We start from the raw sequence: 6,000 nt of genomic DNA, 5'->3' as shown, positions 1-6,000 counted from the left end.
ACCGGATCCGAGTCCAGCGCGGTTCCGGTTCTGGAACCGGTTCCCAAATTTTGGGAACCGGCGACGGTTCCGTTTTTTTTTTTGTATCATTTAGTCACCTATAACGTTTTATTTTTATATCCTATATTATTATTTCTAATTCTAACTAATTTTAACTCAACATTTCAAATATTCAAATATAATAACTCAAGATATTATTTATTACCATTTCAAAGCCTAATTTTGATTAAAAATTAATTAACTTATTCAAATTAAGAAGTTAAACTTATTATAACTTTTGCGAAGGAATACTTTGTTTTAGCCAGAAAATCTGACTGGATCATACTATGCTAATAAGTCGTTCTGTATAATAGAGACCCACAATTGCCTGTTTATCAAAGTTAAAAAGAAAATAATCTTTTTTTAAAAAAATAATTTTAGGTACAGGAAGTTCCAGCAATTTGCCTTAAGGCACGATGCCATGCACTACTAGTTTACCTTTCACTTTCTCACAAACTGAGCGGTTGTTCATTCAAAACATTTTCTTAAAAAAAATCTAAATCGATTTTGAATATTACTATTCGAAAAATTTGGGAATGTGTTGATTAGTACATCGAACGGATATTTTCTTAGTAATCAACCGTTAAAATATTTTTATTTACGATTTTAATTAAATTTACAACAATTTTTTACCAATAATAATAATAAATTATAAATTAAGTACATTTCAGTTCAACATTCAGCTTTAAGCATTTATAAATTTATTAATTTTGGTTAATAAATCGTTACCCTTAACTTATGTTACACTTAACTTATGTACAATTGTACACAACGGTTTCTATTTGGGCAGAAAGAGAGATCGGAACTTCTGCGAATGCTAGAAAGGGACAGAATAAGGGGTGAACTGCCGCTTATTCTGTCCCTTTAAAGCATTCGCAACACAGATAAACAGACCACATGCGAAGAATTTTTTTGTTTATAGATAGGCAAAGGAGACGTTTTGCGACACAATATAAAAAATTAAACATTGTTATATGTATGAGTCTGAATCTTTTCATTGCGAGCCATCAGTCTTTAGCCCATAAATATTGATTTTAATGACTTCTCCAAATCATACTTTGACACTTGTTTTCAGAAAGACCGCCAACTATTTTTAATAGACAACATCCGAATACAAGAGCCGCATTTTGTTAATCCGTCTAAATTATTATTTCTGAAACTAAATATTTATCTATTTCAACAACATTTCAAACAATATAGAAGTTAATAAAAACACTTCTATTCTACTTTTAAAATTGTCACTTTTTTTTAAAAAATAAAATCAGTTTATGTAACATATATAAGTTTGTTTCAAGTATATATTATTCTATATATTTGTTATTTATATATGAAACACTATTTTAAAATATGCAATATTTCAAAATTAATTAGCAAACTCAAAGGAATTTTTGAAATTTGTTGTTTTACGATTTATGAGTCAATGTACAATCGCCAGACTCTAAAAATACGCTTCTGCTTTGAAATCTATATATATATATATATATGTGTTAGTACATTTACTAATATGATCATAAGTCCACTTTCACGATCTTCTGCAAGGGTCGTTCGACTGCAAGGGTCGAATTACATAATGGGAAGAGCTTAGGTAAAAAAATAAATATAAGCATCTGTTACTTATGTATAAAGTATGAAATTTTTATATTTCTATGAAGTTAACAATTTAGAAATTAACTTACTTTTTATGAAATAAGCTATTTATAAACTAAGGCTTGAAATAAACTAAGGCTTTTTGTGTACTACTTTTAATACAATGTTATTTTTTTAATACTTATGCAGCCAGTTTTGTAAATTCTCCTGATCAAAAGAAACCGCCTCTTGCTATGGATATAGAAAACTTTGAGAAACTAAAAACTAAAGAAACTAAAAATATGCTTCAAAGTAATTAAAGAAGTTTATTGGTTTATGAAAAAGTTTATAATTATTTATTTAGAAGTTTATGAAAATTACATATAAGCTAATAATGAAAGCAAACTAAATATTATTCAAATGTACAATTTCCAATTTGAGAATTGCATTCATGGCAAACAAATATATACCTAAATAGAAACGCACAACTAGCTGTAAGTGGAATTCTGTCTTAAGACAATTAAGGCATCGTGCCTTATAGGAAATTGCTGGAACTTCCCGTACCGCAATTCAAAATTCGAGTAATTAAAAATAATCAATAATAATCAATAAAAGTTTATCAATGATTTGAAACTTTTAATAGAATTTTGAACCATATTAAATCATTCTATCTTAAATAATTTATTTTGAAATATTTTGGAAATTCTGAACTTCTTTTCAAAGCAATCGTACTGCTTTAACTACATCGATTAAATAACTAATATTATTGTGATGTTCCCAGTGACTAACGGTTCGGGCGGCCGGCCGCCCGATCCGAATTCTGATACCTGCGTTTCTGATATCGGTGCAACGATACTAGAAGCGACGAACACTTATGTAAACAAATTAAACGCAGATATGGAAGTTTGTGATATAGTGAGTGAGAATTTGAGTAAAAAGATCGCTAATGAGAATAAATCAATGAAAGAAAGTTTAAATTGTAAAAGTGGATTTAAAATTAGAAAGATTGTTAAAGGCGTCAAGAAAGCTAATGGCAGTATAACTAAAGCAAGTAAAAAAGAAAAAGGGTTATCAAAACAAACCAACATTGAAACAAACAAAAAGGCAGTGAGTGTAAATGAAGAAATAATGGAAACAAATATTGAATCGAATAAAAATGACAGTAAAGCAGCTAATGATATTAATGAAAATGAAGTCACAGTCGCAGATAATGAGGTGAATAAATTAACTAAATATAGTATTCTGAATAATATAAATAGATTTGAAGATTTTGACATGGGACCATACATAATTTATGTCGAATCAATAGATAAAAGTATAGGACGTCTACACCCTATGGCGTTAGGGAAAATAATACATAATTCAGGTTCACACTTTAAAACAGATTTGTTAGAAGTTTCAGTTGTGGGAAAAAACAAAGTGAAATTGCAATTTAAAAATGCTAATACTGCAAATAATATACTTGACGAAAAAATTTTGGAAAAGAAAAATCTCAAAGCATATATCCCGAAATATTTGCTTACCAGACAAGGTATAATATTTGATGTGGATTCTGAATTATCAGAAGAAGATATTTTGGACGCGATTGAATCTGACATACCTGTCCTTGAAGTCTTACGTATGAAAGCAAAAAATACTGATGTAACGAAGGTTAAATCACAATGTGTTAAAATAACGTTTAGAGGTACAGTGTTACCTAGCAAAGTGGCAATCCATTCAGTTAAATGTGTGGTCAGACCATTCATTCAAAAAATTGTGCAATGCTATAGATGCTGTAGATTTAATCATATAAAGGAACAGTGTAAAGGAGATCAAAGATGCATGAAATGTTCCGGCCAACATAATGTAATTGATTGTAATGAACAAAAAGTAGAATGTGCATTATGTAGAGGAAACCACCCTGCAAATAACAAAGAGTGTCCGGTATTTATAAAAAATAAGCAAATAAAAGAAATGATGGCATGGCAAAATATAGCCTTCCATGAAGCAAAAAACGCTTTAAACCAAAATAAATACGCTAGAGTGGTGAGAACAGGGTATGCTAGTAATGACTGGAATAGAGATTTTCCAGTTTTTCACACAAAACACAGTTGTTATGCGGGCAAATCAGGTAATTTGGACAAAAATAGATTCGAAATATTATCAGATTTAGAGGAAGTAGGGGAAGCTGAATATGCTAATACTATACAGTTCAGTAAACCAAAAAGATTTGTCCATAAATCTTCAACCAAAATTAGGTCGATTCCAAAATTTACATCGAGAAATTATAATGAAAATGAACGAATAACAATTCAAAAACAGAGCACCGAACCCAAATATAATCCAAGTAAACGCTTGAAAATAAACAGAGTACATGAACAGGATGATGATAGTAGTAATATCACTGGTAATCAAGATAGTAGTAATATCATTGGCAATCAAGATAGTTCCATTGATTTACTCGAAGACTTTATAGACAACATTAAACGAGTTTATATGCCGAACAATAATGAACACTATAAAATATTAGTTGAGATACTAAAAAGGTTGGAGAGGTCACAACTTAGACTTGAAAAAGATGATAGTGATTTATAAAGCTGGTAAAATGTAAATAGGAATGTCATTACCTTATACAATTTGAGTATTCTACTTGTAGTATCCTTTGATTGGCATGTTACATAGCATAGTGTTTAAAAAATAAAAAAAATATAATATTTATATTCATACATATCCTTATGATCAAAATTTTTCAAATTAACATTAGATCACTATATTCAAAGAAGCTGCAATTGGAAGCCTATATGAAAGCCAATCAAATTGATATTGTAATTTTATCTGAAACATGGATGAAAGAGGAATTTAAGTATGATATATCCGGATACTCATTAATACATACCAATAGAGACGATGGATTCGGAGGTGTAGCTTTATATATTTGCCGTAGACTATGTTCCGAAACTGTAAACACCGAGATATATAGCAACACAAAAATTCAAGTTTGTGGGGCCAAAATCATAATCAATAATGGTACTGTGTTTAATATTTTTGCAATTTACTGTGCTCCAGGACACAGAACAAATCTTACTTATTGGACTTCATTATTCGGAAACATTTCGCCGCCTTTTCTAATTGCGGGTGACTTTAATGTGCATCATACGAGTTTTGGTAGCATTCATAATAATCATGATGGAATAATTTTAAGCGAAGCCATTAACTCAGAGGGTTTATGTGTTCTGAATGACGGATCGCCTACGTTATTGAGGAGACATGACAGAAATCCTTCTGCGGTAGATTTATCTATATGCAATCCATCTGTGATGCTCAGTGCGGAATGGCACGTCACAGATGAAACTTTGGGATCGGACCACCTTGGTATATCAATTCGGATTGGAGTGAGTGAAGTAAATATGAATAACAGTAATATTAGAAACAGACATATTTGGAAGATCAAAGAAGCTGACTGGAAGAAATATGAGCAAGTGACAGATAAGTTATTGTCAGAATTGATATTTGATAAAGATCCATCGGCTATGTACGGTAAGTTTGTTCAATGCATAAATCAGGCGGCTTTGTTAGCAATTCCCATGTCAAGACCTTACTTAGGCAAAAAAGATAGATATTTGTCAACGCCTTGGTGGGATGAAGAGTGTGAGAAATTTAATAAGAAGAAGTTAGAAGCTATTAGAAAATACAAGAGATCTCCAGTTTTGGCTAATTACATCGAATATAAAAGAATTTTAGCGAAATGTCGTATAACGTTCAAACAGAAAAAACGGGACAAATGGATTGAATTTTGTAATTCTTTTACAAGATCAACTTCATCTAAATACATTTGGGACAAGGTGAAAGCTTTGAAAAATAGAGTCGTGCATAAAAATCCTTTTCCGATAGATGAATCAAATAAGTTCCTTAACAATATTACCCCGGCCTCAGCAACGAATGAGGTAATTATACCAAGCGTACAAGAAATGGATGTACTGGAAGGTCCTTTCGCAATGCAGGAGCTTCTTTTGGCACTAAAAACAAATTCGAACACTACACCGGGTGCGGACAATATTCATTATCCAATGTTGAATAAATTATCCAGTTTTGGCAAGAATATGTTACTACGGGTTCTTAACCAAGTTTGGACCACCGAAACAGCTATTCACGAGTGGAAAAATATAATTACAATTCCAATTCTTAAACCAGGTAAAGATCCTTCAAGAGCAGAATCATATCGTCCTATATCATTGTCTTCATGTATAGCAAAAACATTCGAACGACTGATCAAAAGAAGATTGGAATGGTGGGCGGAAAGCAACAAGATATTCCCGAGTTACATGCTAGGATTTCGTAATAATCGGGGTACAATTGACGTTATCACATCCTTAGTGTATGAAATTAAAATTAATTTAGCAAAAAATAATCTCCTGA

The sequence above is a fragment of the Ctenocephalides felis genome, unplaced genomic scaffold (genome assembly GCF_003426905.1).
Source record: "Ctenocephalides felis isolate EL2017-DRISC unplaced genomic scaffold, ASM342690v1 CF-g0.4_SCAFFOLD_03571, whole genome shotgun sequence".
In the NCBI taxonomy this organism is placed as follows: Eukaryota; Metazoa; Arthropoda; class Insecta; order Siphonaptera; family Pulicidae; genus Ctenocephalides; species Ctenocephalides felis.
This window is presented reverse-complemented; position numbering follows the sequence as displayed.